General features: G+C 37.2%; 1 protein-coding gene across 8 annotated transcripts in view; it reads right to left on the bottom strand.

The window, feature by feature from the left end:
* RBMS3 (RNA binding motif single stranded interacting protein 3) overlaps positions 1-21260 on the bottom strand; it is a 1441154-nt gene that overhangs the window by 1093934 nt on the left and 325960 nt on the right. The window lies entirely within an intron of this gene.

Raw genomic sequence — 21260 nt, 5'->3', positions numbered from 1 at the left:
CACAGCATCCCTATGAGGTATGAATTCTTGTCCCCATTTTACAGCTGAATACATGGAGGCCTCGAAGGTTTAAGGGAGTTCTCGATAGTTACATATCCAGCAAATATCAAGGGTGAGATTTGAATCCAGGACTCCATCTGCAATGTACTTTTCATTAAAATAACTGCCTCCCAAAGTCATGAGAAGGGGCTCTCTGAAGGTCCAGAAGTATCAGCTCTGTCTCAGTCCTAAAATCCAGTATTTTCAGGACACATTCATACAGTATCCTGAAAGGGCAGCCCCAGGGGGTCAAGAAAATGCTTTGCACCTGTATGTGCTCAGCAGAACAAGAACAGATGCAAGAGTCCAAAGACGGGGGATTTGTCTCTATTATTCTCCCAGCTTTGCTGTGTGAGCTTCAGCATTTCAGAAGCTCTCTTGATTTCAGTTTTTTCCTCTACAAAATGAAGCAATTGAACTCAATCAGGAGTCTCTAGCCTCTGTGTGTGTTATAGACCCCCCCTGCATGGTCTGGTAAAGCCCCAGGATAATGATTTTGTTTGTATAAAATAAAATATATAGCGCTACAAAAGAAATCAGTTTTATAGAAATATAGTTACCAGGTTAAGAAGCTCTGATTTTATTGATCTCTAAGTCTCTAATATTCTAATTTATGCTCCCATTTTTTGGAAGATAATGAATGAATAAATAAAAAACCCCCTACCTTCTACGGACCGATACTTCATCTTGTGGGGTCTTGGATCCTGTTCTTGGACTGTGTGGTCTCGGAGGTCCTTTGTAGTTCTAAATCTATATTCCTATGAAAAGATAATGATGAGAAGTCCCCTGTTTGGGAAGGAAATTCCTCCTGTGCAAAGCCCGTGTCCAAGCCTGCAGGGAAGGAAGGAATGGGCTTCTCTGCATACCAATGTGGAAATAAATCTCGACTTAAAATTATACTAGCATCTAAAGTAAGGTGATTTGTTTAAAATCTCCATCTTGGAAACTGAGGAAAGGATCAAAGCAAAAGAAAAACACCAGGGAATTAAAGGGAGAGGAAAGAGGCTAGGAAGAAGAAGTGGGAAAGGAGGCAGAAAAAGGAGGAGAAAGGGGAGAAAAAGGAAAGTAGAAATGAAAGAAAGAAAAGGGAAGGTAGCAGAAGGGAAGAAGTGAGGGAGGGAAGGGGAGAGAAAGAAAGAGAAAGGGAAAAGGGAGGGGAGAAGAGGGACAGGGAGGGGGAAGGGAGAGAAGGAGAGGAGCAGCTGCAGTAATAAAATGCACCACTGACACTGGCATTTTGATACTGCCAGACAGAACAGCATCTCTTAAGGAAGAAATGAGATGGAGTTGGAAGGCATTTCTAATTCTCTCCTCTAGCAAAGGGAGGCCACAGAGTACAAAGAACAATGTTGATTGGCCAAGAAAAAGGATGTCCGTCCTCACCAGGGAGTATCCACAGCGTTTGGTGCTAACATTTGGCTTTGCTCAGATTCTGTAACTGGTGCACACAAATCACAGGAGAGAAGCTCAGTGGAAGTCCTGATGAGTTTTATATGTGGATATGGGGGTGCGTAAGCATATGAATGGGTTTATGGGCCCAGCTACACAGAGGGATATTAAAGTTACAGGTGGAAATTGCCCAGGATAAAGGAGAAGCAAAATCAAAGGGTTTGCCTCTCAAAAAGTAAAACTGAGACATGTTAAAGAATATTATTTGGCTAACTTTTTAGGGGCAGTGTGGTGTAATGGATGGGAGCCAAGATGCCCTCAGTGATAGGACAGTCTCATGCTTAAAAGAGCATCAACAGTCATTTAGTCTGTCTCCCTCATCTTATGGGCTGAGTCAGCTGAGGTAAAGAGAAGGGGAATGATTTGCTCAAGATGTACTAAGACTCAAAAGCAGGATTTGAATGCAGGTTCCCTCACTCAGAGCTAGTATTTTTCCCAACCTACTGTCCTTGAGAGACAGCATGGCACAGCATGCTAGACTCAGAGTAAGGGTTGAAATTTTGCTTCTGACACTTAACAACTTTGTGACCAGACAACTCTATCTTTCTGAGCCTCAGTTGCCCCTGCTGTAAAATGGATAAACCAAACAGCAGCTCTATTTATCTCATTGGGTTATCATAAGGACCGAATGAGATAAAGAACATAAGATCAGAGATTTAGAGCAAAAAGAGACAGAGCTTATCTATCCCACCTCCTCCTCTTAACAATAAGGAAAATTGAGGCCCAAAGTGACTTACTCAAGATCATGTGGGTAATAAGTAGCAGAACCAGGATTTGTATTCAAATTCTTTGACCTGAGTCATCACCAAGGACCTGCTCATATAACCCCAAGCCCAATGGTTTTAGCCCTTTTTGTGTTGGTGATCATCGTGGCAGGCCAAAGAAATCCATCATTTCCATTGCAAATAAAACAAGTTATATTGAAATATAGTTATCAAAGCATATAATTTTTAATTTTAATTTAATTTAATTAAATTAAAATTTAATAATTTTAAAAGTTCCCAGATCCCAGGTTAAGAACTCTACGTAACATCATGTTGTCTCCCATGAAAGAGCTTTGAACATTACAAAGCATGATATTAAGCAGGTAGGTACAAGCAGGCCACGGCATGTTATCAAGGATTGCTTATATAAAAGAAATGTCATGAAAGATATTATCAAAGTCAAGTATGAACAAGAAAAAGTGATATCTCAAGAGTGAGGATAGCAAAGGGATAGATTGCCTTATAGCAGCATACACAAATCCCTAAAAGTTATCCGAGGGGGCTCTCAGCTTCCTGGGGAGCTCTGCTGTGAATGGCTCAAAGATGCATTGGTCAAAATCAAGTAGGATATAAAGTTATCAATGTGTTCACATCATCAACAATATTGAAGGGAATACTCAGGCTGATGGGGTGATAGAGCTATTGAAATAGCTATGATTTCATAACCAAGTGTTATTATAGCATAAATATAAAATTTAAAAGGGGAAGTAGTGAGGAAGGGAAGAAGACAGACAGACAGGCAGACAGACAGACACGGATTAACAGAAAGACAGACAGAGACCCAGAGGGAAACAGAGAGGTAGAAGGTAACAGAAAGAAAAGGCTGTGTGTATGTGTGTGTATTGTGCCATTTCCAACCCAAATTTATCAGATCAATTCTTGATTTTGCTTCTCTGATGTGGACACAGGCTCCGATACTTTCCCCCAATTAAGCTTTGGTGCTCAACTCTACAAATATAGGTTTTTCTGAAAGATGATGAAGTAGTGTTTTTCCTAATATTCCCCAGGGAGATGCTACCAGAAACAACCTGGTACATTGAAAAGAGCCAGATTTGGAGTCAGAGAACCTGAATTCAAGTCCTTCTTCTGAAACTTGCCAGCCATGCCCTTGACACATCTTTGAACCCGCCTGGGCCCAGTCTTTCCCCCTAAAAAAGTGACAGAGCTAGATTAGCTGACCTTCAAGTCCTCTTCTGTCCCCAAATTAATTGAACTATGAGCTTCACTGCACCTTCATTATGTGTAGGCTTAATTTGATACATTGCCTTGCCTAATCTTTTTGGTTTGATTTCGATTTGGCCAATGGATGAATGACTACTGCACTATATCTTGCTTGTCTATATGTGATCATGTGAAAGATCAGTGATTTGGCTGGCTGAAGGAGCTCCCTCTCATAAGGAATGACTCTACCTTCTCAGATGACAATTCATCTATCATTAGCACGGAAGTCCTGAGATAGTTTCCCAAGTCATAAAGGTAGTAAGTCTATGTATTGGAGGATCATAATTTTAAAGTTGAGAAGGACCTCAGGAATCTTCTAATCCAAAACTCTTCATTTTTACAAGATTATACAAAATCTTACACTTTTATATTTTACATATGAAACTAAAGTTCTTGGAGAAAGGGGCTTATTTATTTATGCTTAATCAGCAAGTATCATGAACACAGCAGGTATTAGAGGTGGAAAAACTCAACAAAAATGACTGAAGCCCTACTCTTAATGAGCTGACGTTCCATGATCACCTTGACATGAAATCTCAAAGCTGGCATTTGAAGAAAGATAGTTCCCACTCCAAATCCAGAACTCTCTCCCTCTGCCCAGCTGCATCTCATAGTGTGTCTGTAGAAGGGGAGAAAAAGCTGCTTGTTCTACAAGAGCAAGCCCATAACTATATTCCCGTTGCCAATGTAGTGTATCTAACACGGGGAAGCAGCACCTCCCCATTCTTCATAACATACTCACACCTCCCACCCTTTTCTTTCCCTCAGTCTGAGTGACATACTCAAAAGCCCAACATCTTACTTTGGAATTAGAGAGTCCATAAGCTCTTTCCAGCCCCACCTCCCATCGCTAACTGAGGTCAGATCCTGGATCTTATTTCCCCAATCTCAAATTGACACACTTAGGCAATTTTGTAGTCATAGAAAAGATGAATAGGTTTATCAAGCCCTGACTACAAGACGGCAATACAGGCGACAAGAGAAGATGGCATCCAGTTACAATGGGAGAGGAAATGAAGCCATCGTTACCTCTCTTCAGGCAGTAATCAGCAGTCAGGGAGAAAAAGACAGCAAGTCAGACTCCTCTGAGCTTCAAATTGCTAAGAACAACTGCCTGGCTTTTATTTCCCTTTATTTTCTAGCTTCTTCCCCACTAGCTGTGAATGGGGGTGGGAGACGATGGAAAGAGGAAGGAAAAGAGTTTTTTTTCCCCTGATTCAGTTGGCCATTTATCAGGGATGTTGTCCCTCTTTTCGAAAAATGGAATGGTTCAAAAGAGAGGAACTCCCTTGGTTTCCTTCATGTATCTCCTTCTCTGGACCCTCATTTCCTTTGGGAAATTGCTCCACTGGCTCCATATACTGCCCTACCCACCTCTCCTAAATTGATTGGCATAAGGGAGAGTGTTGAGTGGACTTTGCTGCTTCCCTTGAGTATAGATCACTGATCTCATTGGACCCTGGGTCACTTTCAGCAATTGAAACATAAACTTGCACTTCATGCCCAAGATCTTTCAACTCAGAATCATTCTAATCTCAATCCCGATTTTTCCGGTTATTTGCCAATTATTGAAAATATCCAATAATCTCTAATATAGACTGGCATTAAAAATAAATATGATTTCACCAATGAGACCATAATATAACTTATTGTAAGCTCCATTTGGGATGAAATGAACAAACACGATGAGGAAAAGGTGCAGCAGGCTTGTTAGTCCCCAGCCTCATTAATCATCCTGATATTAATGATGCATCCTAACAGTTTTGTTCAAAGCCCAGTGTTTTCCATGGCACAGAATAATCAAGTTGTGCCTGGGAAGATGAAACTTTTAACAGTTCCTTAATAAAAAGAACCTGAAAGGCCAGCATGGAAGGGATGAGGTGAAAGCTCAGTGAGATCAAGGGGCCTAGGGAAAGAAGGCTTTTTCTCTCCCAGAGGTCTTCAGGAAAAAGCAAGATTCATCAACTATGTTGTAGAAAAATCAAGGCCATCTAGTCCATCACCATCATCATCATCACCACCACCACCTTTCTGACAAGCTTTAAGATTTTTCATGCTCTTCAGCAGTTACCAAAACTATTTGGTATTGGCTAAGGAATAGATTAGTTGATCATTGGAATAGATTAGGTTCAAGGGACAAAACAGTCAACAAATATAGCAACCTAGTCTTTGACAAACCCAAAGATCCCAGCTTTTGGGATAAGAACTTACTGTTTGATAAAAATTGCTGGGAAAATTGGAAACTAATATGGCAGAAACTAGGCATTGATTCATACTTAACGCCGTACACCAAGATAAGGTCAAAATGGGTTCATGACCTAGGCATAAAGAATGAAATTATTAATAAATTAGAGGAACATAGGATAGTATACCTCTCAGACCTGTAGAAGGGGAAGGTCTTTATGACCAAAGCAGAACTAGAGATCATTACTGATCACAAAATAGAAAATTTCGATTATACCAAACTGAAAAGTTTTTGTACAAACAAAACTAATGCAGACAAGATTAGAAGGGAAGCAATAAACTGGGAAAATATTTTTACAGTCAAAGGTTCTGATAAAGGCCTCATTTCCAAAATATATAGAGAATTAACTCTAATTTATAAAAAATCAAGCCATTCTCCAATTGAAAAATGGTCAAAGGATATGAACAGACAATTCTCAGATGAAGAAATTGAAACTATTTCTAGTCATATGAAAAGATGCTCCAAGTCATTATTAATCAGAGAAATGCAAATTAAGACAACTCTAAGATACCACTACACACCTGTCAGATTGGCTAAGATGACAGGAAAAAATAATGATGATTGTTGGAGGGGATGCGGGAAAACTGGGACATTGATGCATTGTTGGTGGAGTTGTGAACGAATCCAACCATTTTGGAGAGTAGTTTGGAACTATGCTCAAAAAGTTATCAAACTGTGCATACCCTTTGATCCAGCAGTGTTACTACTGGGATTATATCCCAAAGAGATTATAAAGAAGGGAAAGGGACCTGTATGTGCACGAATGTTTGTGGCAGCCCTTTTTGTAGTGGCTAGAAACTGGAAACTGAATGGATGTCCATCAGTTGGAGAATGGCTGAATAAATTGTGGTATATGAAAATTATGGAATATTACTGTTCTGTAAGAAATGACCAACAGGATGATTTCAGAAACCTGGAGAGACTTACACGAACTGATGCTGAGTGAAATGAGCAGGACCAGGAGATCATTATATACTTCAACAACAATACTAGATGATGACCAGTTCTGATGGATCAGGCCATCCTCAGCAACGAGATCAACCAAATCATTTCTAATGGAGCAGTAATGAACTGAACTAGCTATGCCCAGAAAAATAACTCTGGGAGATGACTAAAAACCATTACATTAAATTCCCAATCCCTATATTTATGCACTCATGCATTTCTGATTTCCTTCACAAGCTAATTGTACAATAATTCAGAGTCTGATTCTTTTTGTACAGCAAAATAATGTTTTGGTCATGTATACTTATTGTGTATCTAAGTTATATTTTAATATATTTAACATCTACTGGTCATCCTGCCATCTAGGGGAGGGGGTGGGGGGGTAAGAGGTGAAAAATTGGAACAAGAGGTTTGGCAATTGTTAATGCTGTAAAGTTACCCATGTATATATCCTGTAAATAAAAGGCTATTAAATAAAAAAAAAAAAGATTTTTCATGCTCTTGACAATGAAGTGGGTGCTACTGGTACCCCCATTATACAGATGAAGAAACTGAGACATAAGTGACTTGCTCAGTCATACATCTAAGTGTCTGAGGCTGCATTTGAACTGGTCTTCCTGACTCCAGGTCCATTGCTCTATCCACTACATCACCATTATCACTCCAAACTCATAGAATTGTGGAATTGGAGCTAGAAGACCTTTTGAGGGCACCTAATCTAACTTCATCATTGTACACATGGGACAACTGAAGCCCATAGAGGTTAAGTATGAGGAAATCATACATTTTAAGTTTGAAGTGACTTCAGAGGCAACAGTGATACAGAAGTGAAGGGACTTGAACAAAGTCACCTCAGGACGGAGGTACAGAAGGACTTGGATGCTCTGACTCCATAGATCCTGCTAAAATTTATTTTTCTGATAAAAATCTCCTGAACCACTCGTTCCTGAGTTTGTGTCAGTGGAGGTGTTGACTAAGCAACATTCTCAGCTCCCCTAGCTATAAATGATTAAAAGTTTCATTAGATATGAATCTCTTTTGAATTACTTATCACCCAAAAGGCTGAGTAATTAGTTCTAATGACTAAATATAACACACATTGCAAAAACCACACTGAGCATGATTCTCATGGCAAAAAACAGGCCTGTGGGGAGCACTTGCCCTCCATGCAAACAAATGTATACACATGTAAAAGGGATTTGGAAGTGGTATCCATTACTTCCCTAAGTTGCATCATCTAATTTACAACATTTGTAACATTTCTGAAAAAAACCATAAAGTATTATTAATTTTTAATTTCTAGAAATATAGTCCAAACCAAAGTTCCTTTTAGTACTATTTTTTTCAGTGAAAACTATATGGGACATTAGCTATACACAATGATGTGATGTGTGGGTGTATACTTTTATAAACTTGATATATGTGTGTGTGTATGTGTGTGTGTGTGTGTGTTTATGTACATGGGTGTGAATGAGTTGGCCCTTTAGAACTGGAGCTGAGATCTCATTGTAACAATGAAATCCCAGTGAAGAAACCCTTTATCACAATACAGATGGGTGCAGGCTCTGCCAGAGGCCTAAAATATTGTCTGGAACAAAGGGAGATTTAGGATCAAATGTCAAGTATTGTCAGTGAAAAGATGAGATGCCAAATATCTAGTTAGAGAAATACACATATTACATATGAGATATATCTGTAAATATATAGATATGTGTGTGTGCATACAGAGAGGGGATAGAATAAAATACATGTATTCTATTACATATATTTGCACATATATATGCATACATATGCATGCATATATGTAAATGTATCTGTAAGTGTATATATAAGCAACACAGTTCAATGCAAAGAGCACTGCATTTGTAATCAAAGGACTGATTTAACTCTTGCCTCACTAGTGTCTTGAGTCACTTTAATGAAGCCATAATTTCCTCAAACTTTAATTTTCTCAACTATTAAGTGAAAAGTTAAACTATATAACCTTTGATACCACTTTATAATTCTCAATGTATTGTTCTATATTGATGTCAACATTAATATGGCTATAAATATTGACATAGAGATGATAGATGATAGCAATAGGGAGCTAGAGATAGGATGATGGATGATAGAGACAGAGGTAGAGATGAGATAGAGATAAATGTGAATATATAAAAGGATATAGATTACATGGATAAAGACAGAGGTATACATCTAGATCATATAGCTATAAATATGGACTTTTTAAATGTATAGACTGAGAGGATTATTATATAAATGCTATAGATATAGCTAAAACTAGGTTCTATAGATACATGCAGAGACATTGAACATATTTTCAATCATATATCCTTTTGGAATCAATCTAGACAGTATATAAAGACTAATTCTTTAATATTTAAAAGTCCTCTCATTTCTACAATATTGGTATCCACCAATACAAATCACAACCTTCTGTTACCCTAAGAATTATTGTGACAAATAATTAATAATTACAACAACAGCAGCAGCATCAATAGCCAACTAATGATGGCAGATCTCATGTCCTTTGAACTGGTGACTGTGGGATCTGAACCTTGACGCCTTCCTACATTGTGGGAACTACAGAGCCTAAGGAGGCATCGATAGAGTAAGACTTCATTATAAATTATTATATAAATAATAAGCCTCACAAACAATAATTGATACTTTGGGGATTTGTTTTCAACAGTGTGGGTAGTCTGTCCATCAATGACGATCACAATCTCCCTATGCCTTCTCATAGAGGAGGCAACAGGGTAACAATACAAAAAGCATCAGTCAGGGAGTTAGAGTATCCGGGTTCAAATCTCACTTCCAAAGGTTACTCCCTATATGACCTTGGGCAAGGCCCTTAACTTACCTGGATCCCAGTTTCATTATTTAAAAAATGAAGGTGTTGGGTTAACTGAGTTTTCAGTCCTTTTCTAGCCTATAACTATAATTCTATGATTCTGCACAATTTGTGATCGTGATTTTCTTTAAATTCTAAAGAGGATCTACCCAAAATTCTGGGGCCTTCATTTAGTTCTTTCAACATGTAGAGGGTAGCAAGATAATAATCATTCTGTCATCTGTTCTTGCTTTTAAAAATATTGATCTATCAACTCTTATTCTTGCCAAATAACTGCATTGCTTCATTTTTCTAATATACATATACACATGACATCATGTAACACTATATAAATGTGAATTGTTAGTGTAGGTAATACAGGAACAATAATTCGTGTTTCTAGTGTCTAATGTTTTATAAAATGTTTTACTTTCACAAACATTTAATTAGTAAAATTACAAGCAAACAAATACACACACTATTTTAACAATGGAAAAACTGGTGCTCAGAGTGTTCAAGGGATTTCAGGGTCACACACTGGTCTCTCTTGGACTCAAATCTGAGTCTTTTGACTGTCCACTTTTCCTTCCATTGCACATATTGCCTATGGACCAACAACCAGCTGAGGCTGAAAACATTTAATAAATCAAAATCCTAGGCATGGAGAAGAAAGAAGTTTTCTGTTGAGGTGAGAAAAGAAAAGAATCAGTAACCTCTTCTCCTCTTAGAAAGGATGTGGAGAACCTAATTTGTAGAACAGGATTTAAATTTGTAAAACAGACTAAAAAACCATTGTAATTTGAATCTGAAGGCTCATCCTAATATAGAGAAACGTTGGAAAGACAGAACATAATGATATGGAAATTGACATAAATGGTCTAGAAATAGTTTGTTTAAGTCAAATCATTGGGTCTATATCCCAAGAGATAACAAAAGAGGGGAAAGGACCCACACATGAAAAATGTTTGTAGCAGCTTTTGTGATGGCAAGGAACTGGAAATTGAATAGATGCCCATCAGATGGGGATGGCTAAGTAACTTATGGTATATGAATGTAATGGAATAATATTGTTCTATAAGAAATGATGAGCAGGTTGATTTCAGAAAACTTAGAAGGACTTAGATGAACTGATGCTGAATGAAGTAAGCAAAACCAGGAGAACACTGTACACAGAAATAGCAATATCATGTAGATGATCAACTTTGATAGATTTCACTCTTTTCATCAATACAGTGATCTAAGACAATTCCATTACATTCAGAATAATATTGTTCTATAAGAAAAGATGGACAAGCTGATTTCAGAAAATCCTGGATTTACAAGAACTGATGCTGAGTGAACTCAAAATCTTATAGAAATGAATATTGAAAACTATACATGTAATTGGAAAATAAATTGAAAATTTTAAAATGAAGGAATGAATATAAAACAACATAAAAATATTTTGCTTAAAAACTTAATAATGTAAACTCTCTATTTGAATTGTAATTCAATATAATTCTACATTTTTCTAATTTATATTTTTTCAGACTTGCTATATGCAAGGCATTTATTGGGGACTGGACATACAAAGATAAAAGAAATTTAAGGAATATATTATCCCTGGTGGGGAATATGATATGGACACATATAAGAGAAGGTAGATTGTATTGATGGTGGCAAAGAAGAAATCCATAAGAAAACTTGAGGATATTGGCAATACTTTTAATTTGGGGCTTGGAGATGGCTACATACTGCAGGCATTTCTTCATCTGTCTTAAAGAGAGACAAAGATTGCTAGAGATGGCATTGAATAGAGAGTGATTTTTAGAGAGGGAGGATGGCCTAATGAATGAATGAAGGTGGAAAGTATACGTCTACAACAATATAAAGCTGGTAGATCGAATTGTCTAAATTACAGAGCATGGGAATGAAAAAAAAACCCACAAAGGAGCGAGTTGCAGAGTATCTTACATAGAAGGCTAAGCAATCTAAACTCATCACCACCACCATCATAGGCAATTAAAAAAAAACCTTTCAAATTTTGATCAGTAAGTGACAGATATATATATTAGGAAGAGTTTAGTTGTAGTTGTTGGAGAGTAGATCAGAGAGGAGATAGATGCTCAGAAGACCATCCAGCTCATCAGCAGTTTCAGTATTCCAATAGCAGCAGAAAACATAAAGGGAGCTAAGGTGATATTTAAATAGAAGAGAAGGATGGGATGCAAGAGATACGATGGAGATAGAAGAATCACCATAATTGACAACTAATAGGATTGAGGCATAAGAGAAATGAACAAGTCAAAGGTGAATCTTAGGTTTCAGGCTTAGGCAGCTTGATGGCAAAAGCTTCAAACTTGAATAGAAGCAGCAACACTCAAGACCATTTGGGTTCAGTGAGGTTCATCACCAGGCTGTCAGGAGGGAGATGAATTTTTTGGTCTCAAAACTCATGAAAACAGTCTGTTGAGACATCTGAATTGGCAGAGGGAGTATCTATGCCTAGGAAATCATAGATCTTGGAAGCACTGAAGCAAGTTACCAAGATGTTAGCATTAAATATTTTTCTCTCCTTCAGAGGACTTTTTTGAAAAATGCTTACCAACATCCCTTTATATACACAGTGTCAAATAGAAGCTCTCCTTGTTTATTCAGTAAAACAGATTCTCTACTCAGCACAGCACATTCTCTACTCTCTACAAAAATACCTTTTGTAGTCATTACCTTTGTTTATGATGGGTGACTGAAAATAATATTTGCTTGAAGCTATCCACTAATTCAAAGTTTTATTAAGCCAAATTGACTTTTCAGTCTAAATGCAATTCAATTCCAAGCCTAAAATTTAAAAACTAATTATGCCCTTAATAATAAATCTCAAAACCCAAATGAAATAAATGTATATTTACAATGATTTATAGTTTAAGTAGGATTTCTAAACGCAATATGTCCATAATAATTTGTCTTACAGCATAATGCCTGGTACACAATAAGAGCTTAATAAATGCTCATATTTATTTTTCTCTCATTTCTTCCCTTCCTTTTTTCATATCTAAATCTGTACATATCTTTTTGTTTTTGTCATTTTCAGTGAATCTATTTTTCTTCCAACTCTTTCTTCAAGTCAGTATGCTTTTACATTATAGTAGCATTGGGGACAATTCACTTAGGTTCTTTTCCTTGTTCTTTATTTCAAAAAATGCTTTTCAGGGCAATAAATCAAATGGTAGCATATATTTCCTTTAACAAAGCTCTTCCTGAAAAAGAGGGAAAGGGATCTTATTGTTTGTTAAAGACTAAAAAAAATGAGTTTCAGATCTCCCCTGTCTCTAGAGAAAAGACTACAATGATAATCATAGTTAACTAGCTAACTTTTTGTTCTTTTTATAAGAAGTTTAAGTTTGTGAATAAGGTGATCCTGTTTCAAAGGCAAATTTGAAAAGACAGTAATCTCCTTGAGGCTTTATTATTTTGTTATTGTTAGTGATTTTTGTTTTATTTTGCCATTGGGTTCCCCACTATCCGGCAAATGCCTGGCATATGGTAGGAGCTTAAATAAATACTACTTAGCTTGATTACATCAGATTGAGCAATGCCATCCTTTATAATAGACTAAAGACTAGCTGTTCTTGAGAATATGTTTCCAGGGTCCACAATCTTTATGATCTGTACCCAATCCTTATGCTTCCCACTTACCAATCGCAAGAATAATGTTTACCAAATACAGTGATATCATTTATTGCCCTTTCTGTTAAGCCACCAAACATCCCATGATGACTTCACCTACATAGACTTAATAGGACTGAGATTCTTGTTTATGATGTCAGTGTTGACATTTCATAATGAACTAATGATTATCACCCAAATACAACTGAGATATAAAGACACATGAGCTGATGAGCAAGTGTATAGACAAATTAAGCCAACAGTTGCATCTCCTTTCCCATTTTACAACTTGCTAAGAGGAAGTCTTCAGGATATAGAAGGAAGGAAAGGGGAGAAGGAGAGAGGAACAGGAAAACACATATCAATCCCATCTATTAGTATTCTCCTTCAAGTAATCTGCATTCTAGCCAAAATGATCTTGCTATTCCTATTATATAACATTTTTCTCTCATCTCTATACCTAGAATCTCTCCCCCAATCTTCTGCCTTTTATAATCCCTTCAAGGTTGAAGTCAAGGGCTACTTTCTATGAGAAAACCACCTGATCCCTCTAGTTACTTGTGTTCTTCTCCCACAAATAATCCTGCATATATAATTATAAATCTAATTTTTTCCATGTAACAATCCTTTCCCAAAAAGAATGGAAGCTTCTCAAAGGCAGAATTCTTTTCTTTTCTTCTTTTTTTTGCATCCCCAGAGACTGGAGACTAGGAAATACTTCACGATAATAAATCACATTCCCATAGCTCTTTCACAATTGCAACAGATTTTATATACATTATGACATCTGTACCTCTCAGCAAATATTCTGGTTTTAGAGATAAGGACACTAGACTTTAGATAAGGTCTAAAGAGGTTACATGACTTACTCAGGTTCACACAGCTAGTAAATGTCTGAGGCTGGATTCAAATTCAGTGCTACTATGACTCCAGGCACTAAACTCTGTTGTTGAGTACTGAATTGAAATGAATTGATTTGATCTGAATTGAATTAAACTAGGCAAATATATGTATATATGTATATATATGGATAACAGACAGAAGAGTTAGCATCTCCCAATTCTATATCTGACTTTATTTTCATAAAGAATAATAAGTAATTGACAAATTACTTACTCAGGGCTGAAGTCTACCAGACTGGCCCTGCCTCCCTTCTCCCAGGGCATGTAATCATGACTAAATCAGGCCTGTCTTCCTCTTACAAGTCATTCAAGTTTCTGCTGTGTGGCTGTAAGAGTAGCATAACACCCAGCCTCTGAAGTCCTGTCATCTCACATTATCTGCCTCCAGGAAATAGTGACAATCAAATATCAGCTCCAATTCCTCATGGGAGTCACCTGGCACCTACTCACACATTAGTCCCTTTTAAGTTCAACTCACTTTAGATTTCAAAGAAAAGGCTTCACTGCTCTTGGCCATCCATTCAAATAGTCACCTATAACATTTAAGGTTGGGAAAACTGATTCATTCAGTTTAAATTATCTATAAATGCCTACTATGCATCAGGAAGGCACTGAATCTCTGTATAATCAGTAATGATTGCCCAACTTAATCTTACGATCATGAAACACATAGAGGGGAATAAAGGTCCCAATCTAGCACCTATGATATCTGCCTTCTGTTGTATCCCCAAGACATTTATTAGTTTCTTTTATGCTATAATAGAAGAGTTTGACTTAGGTTACAGAGGAAAATCTTGTGACTGATAAGTAGGAAGGAAAATAATGTATTACACTTTTCCAAGTAGAAAGTTGTAGAAAGGATAGGATGTTTTTTTAAAGCTTATCAGAATTTTAGTATTTCAAACCTGGAGGTATCACCACATCCACAATAATGACAGACAGTATCAGGCGATTCTATTACACGTGACATAAATGGTTATAGAATTTGCAAAACCCTTTTTTTATTATGTTCACAAAAATCTAGACAAGAAAGACAATATAAACTTCACATTTAATTATTACTCATCCTTTTAAAAATATTTAAAAATATCCTTCATCACATCATCAATGCCATTCACACAGTCATTTAGGGTTTTAAAACACTTTACAAATACGTTTACATTTTATCTTCATGACAGTTCTAGGAGGTAAATGCTATTATAATCATCTCCATTTACAGATAAGAAAACTGAGGCAGACAGAGGTTCACTCACTTTCCTACATACTTACAGTCTGAGTCTGAATTTGAACTCAGGTCTCCCTGACTGTATTTCTATTGCTTTGTCCATATTGCCACCTCTAATCACAGTTCCAGCAGAATTATCATTGATCATCTCTCCATCTAAATCACATATGGGATCTTAAAAATTGACATAGAAACAGTAGCACTGATGATGATGATGATGGCCATGAGGATGATAGAAATGATAATAATCCCATGTATCTAGGCCTTTAAAGTCTGCAAAGCCCTTTCCTCAAAATAACATTATAAAAGTTGGAGAAGTTAGTACAAGTTTTATCTTTATTTTCTTCTATCACTGCCTTTTGTTTTGGGGGATACCTCTTCCCCAAGCCACTAAGACCATTTGTAACAGAGAAGCAATGCTATTCATGTGATTTCATCTGATGCAGTCAGTATACCACATTCTCCATGTCTCCATGTCTTCTGTGGGGAGAAGGAAGTTTTCATTTTAATTCTCCAAGACTGAAATGTATTCCTGGCCCTATTTGATAGATGAAGATGAGATGTAAAGTGACATTATGGAGTTAAGTGCTTTTTATAGTTTGCAGTTGTAAAAGTATTGTAGACAATACATGGAAGCCTACCTCTTTATAAGGAAATACAATAACCTGTTTGCAAACAGCCAGATGGACCCAAATCTAATAATCAGTCTCATTAGTGGATATTTAAAACTGATCACAGGAGCAACACATCTTGCACTATTATAAAACTGAGAGGACCTCCTAGTCTATATAGTCCAATCATCCCATTTTATAGATTAGGAAATTGAGGCCCAGGAGCAGCTAGATGATTCTCACAAGGTCACACAAGTAATAGGAATCAGGACAGAATTTAAATCCCAACCTCTGATTCCAGAACTACCATCATTCCCTCTCAATGGGGATCTTCACAGCCTAATTTTGCAGCTGTACAGTACTCAGGAAACATGCTGGTATGGAAAACTGCCTTGATATAAAGGGAGGAAAGCCAAACTTTATGATACTAGAGTGAGTATCCCAATTCTATATCTGACTTTATTTTCAAAATGAATAATAAGTAATAGACAAGTTATTTACTCCGGGTTAAAGTCTACCAGACTGGTCCTGCTTCCCTTCTCTCAGGGCATGTAATCATGACTAAATCAGGTCTGTCTTCCTCTTACAAGTCACTCAAGTTTCTGTAGTAAAGGTCAACGTGAATATAGTCCTCTTTGGTGTTATAGGCCCTTTTGATCAGTCTTCTGTTCATCTCAGTTAACCTCAAATGTAAAATCAGAATAATAATAGCTCCTATCTTGCGGGATTGTTGTAAGATTCAAATGAGATAATAATTTTAAAAGCATCTTGCCTGGCATATAAACAAATGCTATATAAATGCTTTTCCCCTTTCGATTCCCTCTTGGTTTCAGTTTAGAAACTTCTGATTTAGCTACACCCCCTCATGTAATAAATAATAATCATAAATAAAAAACCTGAGGCCTAGGGAGAAGAAATTACTTTGCCCACAACATAGATAGCAAGGGAGCAGAACAGAGATCTGAACCCAGATGATCTCATGCCCTAAGTGTTCTTTCTGTCACACTCCAAGATTTTGGTAGGAACAGTGAACCATAGAATACTAGGCCTATGCTGCATCCTCCATCTATGATTTACTTAAGCCACTCCAAAAACAAACAGGGGGATATACAAATATGAGTCAGTAAAGACTTGATGTGGACGCCAAAGCTCACAGGAGGGCAGCAGAGCAGGAATCCCCCTGCTGGGTTTCAGCATTCCCATTCAAACTCAGAGGCACTATTTGTGAAGGTATTTGCAATGCCTGTGAAGTCCCTAAGCCTATTAAATCCCAAATACAAAAGACAAAAGCTTTACAATAAACACAAATTAAAGAGAAAGAGATTAGAGTGCTAGTGACAAAGGAGAGGAAAGATTAGCCTGTGTGCTGGAGAGGTGGAAAGGATTACAAAAGAGGCCTGTGGAGTGAGGACTGACTACTAGGAAGAAGTTTCTTCAGCAGTTTGCCCAGAAGGTGAGTCAGCATACCAATAAATATCATTTCTGAAATTCAAAGCCTCTAATAGAGGGAGAACTTAATTAGATCAGTTCCTGATAAGCAATCACCTCTGAAACTCCATATGTAATCCAAGGCTAGGGACAAGGCAGCCTTTGTAAACTACAAGTTCTTAAACTTAAATGTCCATTAAAACTGCAGGAACCTTCCTAGGCTTTGTGAAAACAGGAGCCAAAAGATAAGTTCTAAATCGTACTTAACAGCTGTCCTTTGTTCAATAACCTTCAGTACCTTGGAGAGCTCATCCCCCCATTTAAAGGTACTAAGCAGCATAGAACCCAAAGTAATCAGACCCTTAATATTTCCCTTAAGTGAAATTGTGTAAATAAGATGATTACAAGTTATTAGAATATTATCATAGATTATTGTAACATTATTAATTAGATTAAAACAGCTGACATTTATATAATAATGGCACCTACTCGAATCGTTGGGCAGATCAACTGAGATAATAAAATATGTAATGTGCTTTGAAAACCATAAAAGCACAATATAAATGACAGTTGTATTATATAAGGTTTTAAGCTTTGCAGAGCACATTACCAACAATTATCTTTGCTTAACCCTTTGTTTAAAAGGTTTGTTTAGCCCTTTGTTTAGCCACAATATATCTCTCCCAGCTCTGACCCAGTTATGCATCAGTGTTTCTCCTTGTAAGTGCCCCAAGCCACTAGGGAAGTGCTACAGGTATTTATTATCCCTATTTTAAAGATAAGGCCTCTGAGGCTGGGAGGTAGTAAGCAACATAGCCAATGTTTCAGCTGAGATTTGAATGCATGACCTCATGACTGCAAATCCTGTTTTATCCTATCCATTAAACCTCATTTTCATCCCTGAAGAAATTCAAGAGGGCAGCAAGAAGGGGAAATTCAAGAGGGAAAATATATATTTCTAAGCTAGAGAGAAGGAAACTTGTACACTGGATCAGGACTCCAGAGATCCAGTTTCTACTTCTGGTTTGACCACCAGATAGGTTTGTGACTCTGGCATTGGGGTTACGAAGATACTGTTCTCCTTTAAGAAACTTAACAAACAATAAGGGGAATACATCTACACAGATAATAGTAATACAAGGGGAAAATGGCATGCTGTTGTAGAAAGAGTACTGAATTTAAGGTCTAAGTTTGAATACTGGTTTTGTTATATGTATGATTTTAGGCAATACTCCCCCCAATTTTAGGTTAAATTCTGATCCTCAGTTTCCTGATCTGTAAAATTAGGGCATTGATCTAGAAACATAAACAGGTTCTGTAGTTTAGTGAGGAAGCACTGGTTCTGGAGTTGTAGATTCTGGATTCAAATCTTGACTCTGCTAGGATCATGTTACCTGTGTAACCCTGAGGCAAATCTCTTTGAGCTCTCAATTTCTTCATCTATAGTATGAAAAGCTTAGATAAAATGATGTCTAACATCTCAATTTGGTCCTCAATTTATGATTCAATGAAATGTCGGTCCCAGTAAGATCCTAGAAAAATATTTAAGGAAGGAGATACTGGTTTTCACTAAGTAAGGAAAAAAGAGGAGGAGGAGGTGTAAGGAAACTGCAGAGGAGAAGAATTATGAAAGAGATGGAATCTCAATTGAACCTTGAAAGAAAGAGGCTCAGATACATGTGGGTGGAAGAGAAAAGAGTTCCCTCCAGACCTGGAAGACAGTCTGAGCAAAGGCACAGAGATCAGAGAGGACAGAACAAGAATTTTAGATGGAGTTTAGATAATGGTCTGACTGGAATGGAGAGTGTATGACATTTATGTGATCATGCTAGAAAAGCAGATCAGAGCCAGAACACTATGGGCTTTGAAGGCCACATTCATAAGGTTATTCTTTATTCAGAAGGTAATAGGGAGCAATTAAAGATTGGTGAGTGATGGGGCAGCATGCATAATCAAAGAACTACATTAGAAAAAGAAATCAGAGAACATGTGAGAGATGGATTGGAAAAGGGACAGACTCATCTCATTTAGAACGACAGTTATGTGACACAGAATGTCAGAGTTAAGAGAGGTAGGATTACCATAGGAACATAGAAATGAGAGTAAGAAGGAAGCTTAGATATAATCTAACCCAACCTCCTCATTTTATGGAAGAAGAAATTTAGGCTTAATGAGGTTAAGTGACTTATACAAGATCACAGAAATGGCAAGTGGTAAAGCAAAGGTTCTTCAACTCTAAATTCAATATACTTTTCATTGAACCACACTGCCTCCACAATTAGCCCATTAATCCAGGAAGAAAGTGACGAAATCACAAGCAATGATAGCTGCAGAGAGTGCCCAGAAGAAAGGATATTTTTGGGATATAATTACAAGAAACTGCAAACTAAATGAACATTACAGATGAGGAAAAAAATCAAATAGGTGTCAAGTTATGGGGTGACAAGGAGGACAGTTGACCATAGAGAAGATAAGTTTGGGACAAAGATATTGAGCATGATGTAACTTCTTTGTGGCTCACCTTTTTTAATGTAAAAAGCAGACTATCTGATGCATCTCCCAAATCTCTTCCAGATATAACATTTTACAATTCTAACAAACAAGGAGGGGTATAAGGATACCTAACCAACTCACCTAAATTCATACATATTAGAAGGTATTGCTCTAAAAGTCAGATTTCCTAACTCATAGAACTGTTTCCTTTCCCATTTCAAGCAGATTTAGGAAGGAAAAGGAACCACCATTTCACTGTGACTATCACCATTCATTTTTTCTACAATCACAGTCCTCCATCCCATATCAACTAAACTGCAATAAATACATTATTTTAGGTCATCAAAAATCATTATAGCCAGAGCCACAAAATAAGATCTTGCTCAGACAAACGAGATCCCAGCAATATTCTGTCTCTGCCTCATCGTTGCTTCAGTGCCACTATCACAGGTCATGGTGGAAGTACCTCAAATACCTCAAACAAGGATCAGTGAGTGGTGCTCGCTATTCTCAAGTGACCTACACAAGTCCAATTTTAAAGATTTCTGAAAAAGCATATTAAATTAATTTACAGTCACTTAGGAAGATGTACTGTTATCACACTAAGAAAACTAATGCAACTGAGCTGGTGATTAAGGGTGGGAAGGAAAGGATGGAGAGGCAAGATTCCTTGGGAATCCACCAGCCACCTTCCCATGGTAGGGCTGCCCATCACCAGAAAACAAAAGTAGAGAATAGCAGACCATCTAGGTTAATATTAGACAAATGGATCTTTTCTATTGCTGTTCCATGTCCCCTCTTTGTACAGCTATGGGGGGCTGTTTTTTTCTAGGTGACTGCCCTGTGACTTTCTGTATTACCCCATGTTGTACAGACCCCTGGGAAAGTTTCATATAAAGAGCCTTTTACATGAGGTGACCAAGGTCTCGAGCAGAAAGGACTTGGTGAAGAGTTTGGAAATAATGATACTTTATCACCAGGTTATATAATAAGCTCTCTCCTTGGCAATATCACCTACTTATTTTCTTGGACGTTTCCATATGCAGTCAGGTTGTAGCACTCAGATATGCACTATACTCTACATGCTTTTTATAGCTAACATTAATTATTACTTAGCCAAAGTAAATAGACATCTGTCCTCAAGACATTTGAAAATACTCTTTACATTGGGTTTCATGATAATAATGAGCATGAGAAGGTATGATTCAATTGAGAAAGAACAGAAGGTTAACAGAGATAGAATCATTTTTCCAACACATCTCTTTTTCCTGCTTGACTATGTGATCTATGTGATCATTGAGGGAATGCTTTGTAAAAACATCTTAGCCTTCCACAAGCCACTCTGTTCTCCTTCCATTGTCACCATCACTCCCAACACCACCCCAACCTGCGACAAATCACCACACACGTAGTTTGGGTGTACAGAGTAATGATTTAAGTAGCAACTTGCCTAGTCTCTT

The sequence above is a fragment of the Sarcophilus harrisii genome, chromosome 5 (genome assembly GCF_902635505.1).
Source record: "Sarcophilus harrisii chromosome 5, mSarHar1.11, whole genome shotgun sequence".
In the NCBI taxonomy this organism is placed as follows: Eukaryota; Metazoa; Chordata; class Mammalia; order Dasyuromorphia; family Dasyuridae; genus Sarcophilus; species Sarcophilus harrisii.
The sequence above is the reverse complement of the archived record's forward strand: the minus strand, read 5'-3'. Positions and strand labels throughout refer to the sequence as shown.